This window comes from Arachis hypogaea, chromosome 18, assembly GCF_003086295.3.
Source record: "Arachis hypogaea cultivar Tifrunner chromosome 18, arahy.Tifrunner.gnm2.J5K5, whole genome shotgun sequence".
Classification (NCBI taxonomy): domain Eukaryota; kingdom Viridiplantae; phylum Streptophyta; class Magnoliopsida; order Fabales; family Fabaceae; genus Arachis; species Arachis hypogaea.
This window is the reverse complement of record NC_092053.1, coordinates 46,539,027-46,551,819: the sequence shown is the minus strand read 5'-3', so window position 1 is coordinate 46,551,819 and position 12,793 is coordinate 46,539,027. Positions and strand designations below refer to the sequence as shown.

At 38.6% G+C, this 12,793-nt stretch overlaps 1 non-coding gene across 1 annotated transcript; it reads right to left on the bottom strand.

The window, feature by feature from the left end:
* Positions 1-3,066: 3,066 nt before the first annotated feature.
* LOC112773755 (small nucleolar RNA R71) lies at positions 3,067-3,174 on the bottom strand. Its single transcript, XR_003188288.1, has one exon. It is a non-coding gene; the product is annotated as a small nucleolar RNA R71 (small nucleolar RNA).
* Positions 3,175-12,793: the final 9,619 nt, after the last annotated feature.

Below are 12,793 nucleotides of genomic sequence, written 5' to 3'. Positions count from 1 at the left end.
CATTTGGACCATTTTCACTGAGAGGACGGACGGTAGCCATTGACAACGGTGACCCCCCAACATATAGCTTGGCATGGAAAGGAGTATGAATGATTGGATGAAAGCAATAGGAAAGCAGAGGTTCAGAAGGAACAAAAGCAACTCCATACGCTTATCTGAAATTCTCACCAATGAATTACATAAGTATTTCTATCCTATTTTATATTTTAATTATATTTTAATTATCAAATCTCCATAACTATTTGAATCCGCCTGACTGAGATTTACAAGGTGACCATAGCTTGCTTCAAGCCGACAATCTCTGTGGGATCGACCCTTACTCACGTAAGGTTTATTACTTGGACGACCCAATGTACTTGCTGGTTAGTTGTGAGAAGTTGTGAAAAAGAATTAAGATTATGAACATGCGCACCAAGTTTTTGGCGCCGTTGATGGGGAACAAACAATCACGATTTCGTGCACCAAGTTTTTGGCGCCGTTGGCAGGGAACAAACAATCACGATTTCGTGCACCAAGTTTTTGGCGCCGTTGCCAGGGAACAAACAATCACGATTTCGTGCACCAAGTTTTTGGCGCCGTTGCCGGGGATTGTTCGAGTTTGGACAACTGACGGTTCATCTTGTTGTTCAGATTAGGTAATTTTATTTTAATTTTAAGTTTTTGTTTGTATTCTTTTTATTTTCGAAAAATTTTCAAAAAAAAAAAAATTATTCTATGGCTTCAGAATTTTTAAGAATGAATTCTAGAGTTTCATGAGATATGTTGAATCTTGGCTGGCTGTTAAGCCATGTCTAATCTTTTGGACCGAGGTTTTAACTATCCTTAGAAGAGCTTCTTTGTCTTTCTCAGCAAATTAGCTATTGTATGTAATGATCTGCTAAAGCTTGGCTGGCCATTGGCCATGTCTAGTGTTTTGGACCGGAGCTTTCACTGAAAGCTTGGTTGGCTAGTAAGCCATGTCTAATTCCTAGACCGGAGTTTTAGACTAACATTGCATGATTCCTGGAATTCTCATTAGAAATTTTGAAATCCTTATTTTTCTTTTTCCAATTAATTTTTTCGAAAAAAATCCAAAAAAAAAAATTAATAAAATCATAAAACCAAAAATAATTTTATGTTTCTTGTTTGAGTCTAGTGTCAATTATTAAGTTTGGTGTCAATTGCATGTCTTTATTCTTCTTGTATTTTTTGAAAGTGTGTTCATGTGTTCTTCATGATCTTCAAGTTGTTCTTGATGATCTTCTTTGTTTGATCTTTGCATTTTCATGTTTTATGTCTTTTCTTGTTTTTCATATGTATTTTCAATTTGTTAGTGTCTAAAGTTTGAAAATTTCTAAGTTTCGTGTCTTGCATATTTTTCTTTTCTTAAAAATTTTCAAAAATAAGTTCTTGGTGTTCATCTTGACATACAAAGTGTTCTTGGTGTTCATCTTGACATTCAAAGTGTTCTTGCATGCATTGTGTGTTTTAATTCAATTTTTATGTCTTGTGTCTTTTTTTGTGTTTTTCTCTCTCCTCATTAAAAATTTAAAAATAAAAAAAAATATCTTTCCCTTATTCTCTCATAAATTTTCGAAAATTTGAGTTGACTTTTTTAAAAACTTTTAAAAAATTTAGTTGTTTCTTTTTAGCCAAGTCAAAATTTTCAATTTAAAAATCCTATCTTTTCAAAACTTTTTCAAAAATCAAATCTTTTTCAATTTTCTTCTTAATATTTTCGAAAATTTCAAAATAATTTTCAAAAATCTTTTTCTTATTTTTGTTTCATATTTTCGAATTCATTGCAAACTTTTAATATTGATTCAAAAATCTCAAGTTGTTACTTGCCTATTAAGAAAAGTTCAATCTTTAAATTTTAAAATCCTATCTTTTAGTTTCTTGTTTGTCAAGTAATCAACTTTAATTTTCAAAAATCAAATCTTTTTAATATCCTTTTTAAATCTTTTTCAAATTAAATTTCAATCATATCTTTTTCAATTTCAATCATATCTTTTTCAAAATCAATTTCAAAATCTTTTCTAACTTCTCACCCTTTAAAATTTGATTTTCAAATCTTTTTCAATTAACCACTTAACTTTTTTGTTTGATTTTAAAAGTTTCTATTTCAATCATATCTTTTTCAAAACCACCTAACTAAATTTCTCTCTCTAATTTTCTAAAACTCTTCCCCATTTTTTCAAAATCTCTTTTTAATTAACTATTTGTTTTAAATTTTAATTTAATTTAATTCTATTTTCCTTCTTAATTTTCAAATGCTAACTAAATTTTAAAATAAAAACAAAACTATTTTTCCTTTTAGTTTAAATTAAATTCGAATTTTCTTCCCCCTCTCTCATCTCCTTCTATTTATTTATTCATCTACTAACACTTCTCTTCCACCCAAAATTCGAACTCCATCTTCTTCTCTGTGTTCGAGTTTTTCTCTTCCCCTTCTTCTATTCTCCTATTCTTCTACTTACATAAGGAATCTCTATACTGTGACATAGAGGATTCTATGTTTTCTATTCTGTTATCTTCCTTTTTCATATGAGCAGGAACAAGGATAAGAACATTCTTGTTGAAGCTGATCCTGAACCTGAAAGGACTCTGAAGAGGAAGCTAAGGGAAGCTAAAGCACAACTCTCTAGAGAGAACTTGACAGAAATTTTTAAAAAAGAGGGAGACATGGCCGAACCTAATAACAATGATGGAGATGCAAGGAAGATGCTTGGTGACTTTATTGCACCCTCTTCCAACTTCTATGGAAGAAGCATCTCACTTCCTGAGATTGGAGCAAACAATTTTGAGCTTAAGCCTTAATTAGTTTCTCTAATGTAGCAGAATTGCAAGTTTCATGGACTTTCAATGGAAGATCCTCATCAGTTTTTAGCTGAATTCTTGCAAATCTGTGACACTGTCAAGACCAATGGAGTTGATCCTGAGGTCTACAGGCTTATGCTTTTCCCTTTTGCTGTAAGAGACAGAGCTAGAACATGGTTGGATTCACAACCTAAGGATAGCCTGAACTCTTGGGATAAGCTGGTCAGTGCTTTCCTGGCCAAATTCTTTCCTCCTCAAAAGATGAGCAAGCTTAGAGTGGAAATCCAAACCTTCAGACAGAAGGAAGGAGAATCCCTCTATGAAGCTTGGGAAAGATATAAGCAATTAATCAAAAGGTGTCCTACTGACATGCTTCCAGAATGGAGCATCATAAGTATATTCTATGATGGTCTGTCTGAGTTGTCAAAAATGTTATTAGACCATTCTGCAGGAGGATCTCTTCACGTGAAAACCCCTGCAGAAGCTCAGGAACTCATTGAAATGGTTGCAAATAACTAGTTCATGTACACCTCTGAGAGGAATCCTGTGAACAATGGACGCCTCAGAAGAAGGGAGTTCTTGAAATTGATACTCTGAATGCCATATTGGCTCAGAATAAAATATTGACTCAGCAAGTCAATATGATTTCTCAGAGTCTGAATGGATTGCAAGCTGCATCCAACAGTACTAAAGAAGCATCTTCTGAAGAAGAAGCTTATGATCCAGAGAACCCTGCAATAGCAGAGGTAAATTACATGGGAGAACCCTATGGAAATACCTATAATCCTTCATGGAGAAATAGGTTTAGCAATAGCAAGCCTTTTCCATCATCTTCTCAGCAACAGACAGAGAATTCTGAACAGAGCCATTCTGGCCTGGCAACCATAGTCTCTGATCTATCCAAGACCACACTAAGTTTCATGAATGAAACAAGGTCCTCCATTAGAAATTTGGAGGCACAGGTGGGTCAGCTGAGTAAGAGGATTACTAAAACTTCTCCCAGTACTCTCCCAAGCAATACAGAAGAAAATCCCAAGAGAGAATGCAAGGCCATAACCTTACTTGGTGTAGCCGAATGCCCAGAGGAGGAGGAGGACGTGAATCCCAGTGAGGAAGACCTCTTGGGATGTCCTCTGGATAGAAAGGAGTTCTCCTTTGAGGAACCAAAGGAATCTGAGGCTCATACAGAGACCCTAGAGATTCCATTGAACCTCTTTCTGCCATTCATGAGCTCTGATGAATACTCTTCCTCTAAAGAGGATGAAGACATCACTGAAAAGCAAGTTGCTAAGTATCTAGGAGAAATCATGAAGCTGAATGCCAAGTTATTTGGTACTGAGACTTGGGAGGATGAACCTCCCTTGTTAACCAATGAACTGAATGCATTAATGAGGCAGACATTACCTCAGAAGAAACCGGATCCCGAAAAATTCTTCATACCTTGTACCATAGCCACCATGACCTTTGAGAAGGCTCTATGTGACCTAGGGTCAGGGATAAACCTCATGCCCCTCTCTGTAATGGAGAAACTGGGAATCTTTGAGGTACAAGCCGCAAAAATCTCATTAGAGATGGCAGACAAATCAATGAAACAGGCTTATGGATTAGTAGAGGACGTGCTAGTGAAGGTTGAAGGCCTTTACATCCCTGCTAATTTCATAATCCTAGACACTGGGAAGGATGAGGATGAATCCATCATCCTTGGCAGACCCTTCCTAGCCACAGCAAAGGCTGTGATTGATGTTGACAGAGGAGAGTTGGTCCTTCAGTTGAATGAGGACTACCTTGTATTTAAGACTCAAGGTTCTCCTTCTGTAGCCATGGAGAGAAAGCATGAAAAGCTTCTCTCAGAACAGAGTCAAACAAAACCCCCACATTCAAACTCTAAGTTTGGTGTTGAGAGGCCATAGCCAAACTCTAAGTTTGGTGTTAAGAGGCCCCAACCTTGCTCTGATTATCTGTGAAGCTCCATGAGAGCTCACTGCCAAGCTATTGACATTAAAAAAGTGCTTGTTGGGAAGCAACCCAATGTTATTTAATTATATCTATTTATTTTCCATTACTATTTTATGTTTTCTTTAGGTTGATGATCATGTGAAGTCACAAAAACTACTAAAAAATCAAAAATAGAATGAAAAATAGCATTAAAAATAGCTCACCCTGGAGGAAGAGCTTACTGGCGTTTAAACGCCAGTAAGAAGCATCAAACTGGCGTTTAACGCCAGAAAGAAGCATCAAGCTGGCATTAAACGCCAGAAACAAGCACCAGACTGGCTTGTAACACCAGAACAGAGCATGGAATTGGCGTTTAACACCAAGAATGGGAGAAAAGCTGGCGTTAAACGCCAGAAACAAGCAGCAACCTGGCGTTTAACGCCAGACATGTATTCTAAGGGCGTTTTGCACGCCTAAATGGAGCAGGGATGCTAAGTCCTTGACCCCTCAGGATTTGTGAACCCCATAGGATCCCCACCTACCCCACCTCTCTTCTTCTCTCCTCCTCACACCTTTCTATAAGACTCTTCCCCAAAATAACCTCCACCAATCACCTCCATTACTCCTCCAAAATCATCATACAACCCACCTACACCCACCCACTCAAATTCAAACCATCACTCCTTCCTTTTCACACATCATAACCACTCATACCTCTCCATCTCATCTATTTTCTTCTTCTTCTACTCCCTCTTCTCTTCTTTTTGCTCGAGGACGAGCAAACCTTCTAAGTTTGGTGTTGTAAAAGCATTACTTTTTGTTTTTTCATAACCATCAATGGCACCTAAGGCCAGAGAAACCTCAAGAAAGGGGAAAGGGAAGGCAAAATCTTCCACCTCTGAGTCATGGTAGATGGAGAGATTCATCTCAAAAGCTCATCACTAAGAAAAGGATGGAGCAAACAAGAGAGCCCACTTATGGACCTCAACAAGAGTATGAGGAAATTCTTCACCATGAAATCCCTGAGATGCCTCAGGGGATGCACTTTCCTCCACAAAACTATTGGGAGCAAATTAACACCTCCTTAGGAGAATTAAGTTCAAACATGGGACAACTAAGGATGGAGCACCAAGAGCACTCCATCATTCTCCATGAGATTAGAGAAGATCAAAGGGCTATGAGGGAGGAGCAACAAAGGCAAGGAAGAGACATAGAGGAGCTCAAGAATACCATTGGGTCTTCAAGAGGAAGAAGATGCCACCCTCACTAAGGTGGACCCGTTCCTTAATCTCCTTGTTCTTATTTTTCTGTTTTTCGGTTTTTGAGCCTTATGTTTTATTTATGTTTGTGTTTGTATTACATGATCATTAGTGTTTAAGTGTCTATATCTTAAAGCTATGAATGTCCTATGAATCCATCACCTCTCTTAAATGAAAAATGTTCTAAAAACAAAAGAACAAGAAGTACATGATTTTGAATTCATCCTTGAAATTAGTTTAACTATTTTGATTTGGTGGCAATACTTTTTGTTTTTCGAATGAATGCTTGAACAGTGCATATGTCTTTTGAATTTGTTGTTTATGAATGTTAAAATTGTTGGCTCTTGAAAGAATGAGGAAAAAGGAGAAATGTTATTGATAATCTAAAAAATCATAAAATTGATTCTTGAAGCAAGAAAAAGTAGTGAATACAAAAGCTTGCAAAAAAAAAGAAGAAAAGAAAAATGGCGAAAAAAAAGAAAGAAAAAGAAAGAAAAAGAAAAAGCAAGCAGAAAAAGCCAAAAGCTCTTAAAACCAAAAGGCAAGAGCAAAAAGCCAGTAACCCTTTAAACCAAAAGGCAAGGGTAAAAAGGATCCAAGGCTTTGAGCATCAGTGGATAGGAGGGCCCAAGGGAATAAAATCCTGGCCTACGCGGCTAAACCAAGCTGTCCCTAACCATGTGCTTGTGGCGTGAAGGTGTCAAGTGAAAACTTGAGACTGAGCGGTTAAAGTCGAGGTCCAAAGAAAAAAGAGTGTGCTTAAGAACCCTGGACACCTCTAACTGGGGACTCTAGCAAAGATGAGTCACAATCTGAAAAGGTTCACCCAGTTATGTGTCTGTGGCATTTATGTATCCGGTGGCAATACTGGAAAACAAAGTGCTTAGGGCCACGGCCAAGACTCATAAAGTAGTTGTGTTCAATAATCAACATACTGAACTAGGAGAATCAATAACACTATCTAAATTCTAAGTTCCTATAGATGCCAATCATTCTGAACTTCAAATGATGAAGTGAGATGCCAAAACTATTCAGAGGCAAAAAGCTACTAGTCCCGCTCATCTGATTGGAGCTAAGTTTCATTGATGGTTCGGAATTTATAGTATATTCTCTTCTTTTTATCCTAATTGATTTTCAGTTGCTTGGGGACAAGCAACAATTTATGTTTGGTGTTGTGATGAGCGGATAATTTATATGCTTTTTGGCATTGTTTTTACATAGTTTTTAGTATACTTTAGTTACTTTTTATTATATTTTTATTAGTTTTCATTCAAAAATCACATTTCTGGACATTACTATGAGTTTGTGTGTTTTTCTGTGATTTCAGGTATTTTCTAGCTGAAATTGAGGGACTTGAGCAAAAATCTGATTCAGAGGCTGAAGAAGGACTGCAGATGCTGTTGGATTCTGACCTGCCTGCACTCGAAGTGGATTTTCTGGAGCTACAGAAATCCAATTGGTGCGCTCTTAATTGCATTGGAAAGTAGACATCCAGGGCTTTCCCGAGTTTTCACGACCCAAACTGGCATTCAAACGCCAACTTCCTGCCCTATTCTGGAGTTAAACGCCAGAAACAGGTTGCAAACCAGAGTTAAACGCCAGAAACAGGCTACAACCTGGCGTTTAACTCCAAAAAGAGTCTCTATACATGAAAGCTCAATGTTCAACCCAAGCACACACAAGTGGACCCGGAAGTAGATTTCTACATCATTTACTTATCTTATGTAACCTTAGCTACTAGTTTAGTATAAAAACTACTTTTAGTGATTTATTTTACTTCTCTGGTTAATCTTTTGAATAATTTTATTTTCAGAGATCACGTTTAAGGGGGGCTGGCCATTCGGCCATGCCTTGACCTCCATCACTTATGTATTTTCAACAGTAGAGTTTCTACACACCATAGATTAAGGTGTGAAGCTCTGCTGTTCCTCATGAATTAATGCAAAGTACTATTGTTTTCTATTCAATTCAAGCTTATTCTTATTCTAAGATATTCATTCACACCCAAGAACATGATGAATGTGATGATTATGTGACACTCATCACCATTCTCACTTATAAACGCGTACCTGACAAATACTTCCGTTCTACATGAAAACAAGCTTGAATGCATATCTCTTAGCCTTCTGGTTCACGATCAGAGTCTTCGTGGTATATGCTAGAATTATTGGCGACCATTCTTGAGATCCGGAAAGTCTAAACCTTGTCTATGGTATTCCGAGTAGGATCTGGGAAGGGATAACTGTGACGAGCTTCAAACTCGCGAGTGTTGGGCGTAGTGACAAACGCAAAAGGATCAATGGATCCTATTCCAACATGATCGAGAATTGACAGATGATTAGCCGTGCGGTGACAGTGCATTTGGACCATTTTCCCTGAGAAGACGGACGGTAGCCATTGACAACGGTGACCCTCCCAACATACAGCTTGCCATGGAAAGGAGTATGAATGATTGGATGAAAGCAATGGGAAAGCAGAGGTTCAGAAGGAACAAAAGCAATTCCATACGCTTATCTGAAATTCTCACCAATGAATTACATAAGTATTTCTATCCTATTTTATATTTTAATTATATTTTAATTATCAAATCTCCATAACCATTTGAATCCGCCTGACTGAGATTTACAAGGTGACCATAGCTTACTTCAAGCCGACAATCTCTGTGGGATCGACCCTTACTCACGTAAAGTTTATTACTTGGACGACCCAGTGCACTTGCTGGTTAGTCGTGCGAAGTTGTGAAAAAGAATTAAGAATATGAACGTGCGCACCAAGTTTTTGGCACCGTTGATGGGAAACAAACAATCACGATTTCGTGCACCACGCACACAGGCCGTTTCCTCGCTCTCACCAAAGGGGCTTGCAATTGGTGTGCGGACGCACACGTCTGTGTGACCGCACAGATGAAGCATGAAAGGAAACGTGTGCGTACGCACACAGCTTTGCGCACGCATAGATCACAGGAAACAGGGCAGCACGCATGCACAAGCTGTGCTGGCGCTGCGACCAGAGGGCATATCAAGGTGTGTGTAGACGCACAGGCTTGTGCGGCCGCACAGATGGCGAAAAACACAGTTTTGTGCGCGCGTACAGCATGGTGTGCACGCACAGATGCCCTGTTTCAGAAAACTTTTTTCTCTTCAAAACTAAGGTTCCTACCCTTAGCATATCAACATACTAACCCCAAATCATTCAAACTAGCACAAATTCATAATCCACAAGCAATTCAACTTATTCAACTCAAAATCATCAAACCAAACCTAAGCTAATAATCATATCTCAAAAAAAATAAATGATTCAAAAAGCTATAAACAAAAGATAAAGTTGGAACAATGTTACCATGGTGGGTTGTCTTCCACCAAGCACTTTGGTTTAGAGTCCTAAGTTGGACTTGCATGGCTTCATTGGTCACTTAGAAACTTCTCCAAGGAGGAAAATCTCCAACTCATTGGCATTCTTGGGTTGAGTATGATCCTTTGAATTTGACTTCTCGGCAATATCCTCTTCTTTTTGCTTCTTGCCATCCTCAATCACTTGATCTTCAACTATGTCACATCCAAAGATAGAATAGGCTTCAAGAACGGGTTTGTTGGACTCCTCCAAAGTGAACTTGACTAACTTGTAGTTGGACTCAAAATAATAGACTCCCGAATGTGCATCCAGCTTGAACCGGGCCGTCTTCAAGAATGGCCTTCCAAGGAGTATGGATGATGGCTTGTTTGAGTCAATGGGAGGGGACTCCAAAATGTGAAAATCAACTAGGAAGAGTAATCCTTGGATGTTAACTAGGATATTTTCTGCAATCCCCACAACTGATACAATGCTCTTATCGGCTAACACAAATCTCGCCCCGGACCTCTTTAGGGGTGACAAGTTCAATCTTTCATAAATGGGAAGTGGCATAATGCTTACGCACGCCGCCAAATCACACATACAATCCATGAACTTCATCCCACCAATCAAACAAGTAACCAAACATGGGCCGGGATCATTACATTTTTCAGGAAGTAAAGAAAAGATTGAATCATCTATCGGCTTTTTGTTGAGGTCGCCAAGCTTGTCTTTGTGAGTGCAAACAACCTTGAGGAGCTTGACATATTTTGGCACTTGTTGAATGGCTTGAGAGAGAGGGACGGTAACTTCAACCTTCTTAAACACTTCCACCATGTTGGGCTCAAGTTCTTTTTGCTTCTTGCAAAAGTTGGGAATGGGATGGGCGTAGGCTCTTCAAGCAAAGTCTTTCACTTTGGCTCCTTGACCTTGGGTGGTTCCTCCTCGCCTTTGTCAATATTTTCATCTTCACCCCTCATCACCTCCACTTCATCTCCTACTTCCTCATTGTTTGTCTCCTCACTCAACTTTGTAGGTATGGCAACATTCTTATCCAGTTTAGTACCACTTCTAAGAGTAAAGGCATTTATGCTTCCCTTAGGGTTGGATTGAGGTTGAGAGGGTAAACTACTGGAGATTGAAGCTTGTTAGGTGTTTTGTGTGGCTTGAAGAGGGAGAGTTAAACGGGAAAGTGCTTCAGCTATCGTAGCCATATATGCCTCTTATTTCTTATGAAACTCCCGTTGCTCTTGCATGAAGGTGTGAATGGTGTCATTCATGTGAGGTTGATTGGAGGGAAGGGCTTGGTTGACTTGAGGAGGGTTAGACCTACTATTTGGGTGTTGATACTTCACTTGAGGTTGAGATTGTGGTGGTTGTTGGTATTGTGGTTGACCTTGGGGATGTTGATGGTAGTAGGCTTGCGCCTTTTGGTTGGGTTGAGCTTGAAGAGCTTGGTTCCACATTTGGTTTGAATTATCCTTCCACCCTTGGTGTTGATTGCCTCCATGTTGGTAGGATCCTTGATTGTAATTGGGCCTTTGTAGGTAGGGATTGGCTACCGCCAATGTAGTGTCCTCTTGGAGTTGAGGGCACTCATCGGTGTAATGAGTATTACAAGCACAAACACCACATATTATTGATGGTCCTTCGATCCTTAGAGGTTGAGGTGGAGCGTTTATCAAATCTTGAAGAATTTGTTGCCCTTGGGTGATTTGCCTCAACAAAATTGTCATCTCACCGAGGGTCTTGGTCAAAATAGCATCTCCGGATGGAGAAACTTCACTCACAGATTTTGGTTATAGACTCCTTGCCCTTGAGTGTTGAGTTGAGTCCGCTAAGTCTGATATAACTTCCCATGCTTCCGCGGAAGTCTTGTTTTTGGTCAGTGATCCTTGATAAACCCCATATTTAGGGTTTATCTTGTGCTTGATTTAGGTGATTTTATGAACTTTTGCCCACATTTATTTAATGAAATAGCATGGTTTCATGATTGTCTCCTAATTTGTGCTTAAGTGTGAAAACGTGCTTTCTTAGGCCCTTAATTGTTGATTTTAATTCACCTTTGATTCTACTAGATGCCTTGATGTGTTTGCTAGTGATTTCAGGATTGAAAAGGCTAAGAATGGATCAAAGGAATTGAGAGAAAAGCATGCAAAGTGGAGAAATCATGAAAAGCCAAAGATTTGAAAAACGCCCATGGATGCGTGCGCGCACTATGCGCCTACGCGCGGATCGCGAAATGCTCCATGGATGCATACGCGCACTGTATGCGTACGCGCTGAAGGCCGCACGTGATTTTTAAAGAGAACTCGTGACTGGCGATTTCGGAGGGTTTTTGGCCCCACTTGGAGCTGAGTTTTTGGCGGGAAAAGCTTTAAAAGACCAAGGATTAAAGGGGAACACATCATTCACACATAAAGAGCTCATTCATTCACATTAAGATTAGTTTAATGTTAGTTTTAGAGAGAGAATCTCTCACTTCTCTCTAGGATTAGGATTAGGATTAGGATTAGGTTTAGTTCTTAGATCTAGTTTTTAATTCATGCCTTCTTCTACTTCTACTCTTCAGTTCCTTGTTGTTACATTCACCATTCTTCTATTCTTTTGTTGTAATTTCCTTTATGTTGTTTCTATGCTTTATTATAGATCTACTCTTGCTTCGTCTACTTTTCTTTCAATTCAATTTGAGGTAATTCATAATAATTGAGTTTCTTTTGCTTGTTGTCATTAATTTCTTGCAATAATTGTGTTAGATATCATTGTTATTGTCAATTTACTTTGCTTTTTCTTTATGCCTTCCAAGTGTTTGATGAAATGCTTGGTTGGATTTTAGTGTAGATTTTGTTCCTCTTGGCCTAGGTAGAGTAATTAGTGACGCTTGAGTTATCTAATTCCTTTGTTGATTGACACTTAGAAGTTGCTAATTGATTTGGATACCACTAAAGCTAGTCTATCCCTTGGGAGTTGGCTAGGACTTGTGGAATCAAGTTGATTCATCTACTTGACTTTCCTCCATGGTTAGAGGTTAACTAAGTGGTAGCAATGGACAATTGTGATCACAATTGAGGAGGATAACTAGGATAGGACTTCTAGTTCTCATAACCTTGCCAAGAACTTTCATAGTTGTTAGTTTGTTTTCATTGCCATTTACCTTTCATGTCTAATATCTTAAAAACCCCAAACATACCTCATAACCAATAGCAAGACTTATCGTAATTCCTAGGGAGACTGACTCGAGGTTTAAATACTTTGGTTCATAATTTTAGGGGTTTGTACTTGTGACAAACAATCTTTTGTATGAAAGGATTATTGTTTGGTTTAGAAACTATACTTGCAACAAGAATTCATTAGGAAATTCTAAACCGTCAAAAATCCCGTTCATCAATCCTCCACTTGTGGCATCTAAGAGAAGCTTGTCTTGGTGGTGCATTCCTTGACAAAAATAACTGATAAGAACCAACTCGTCA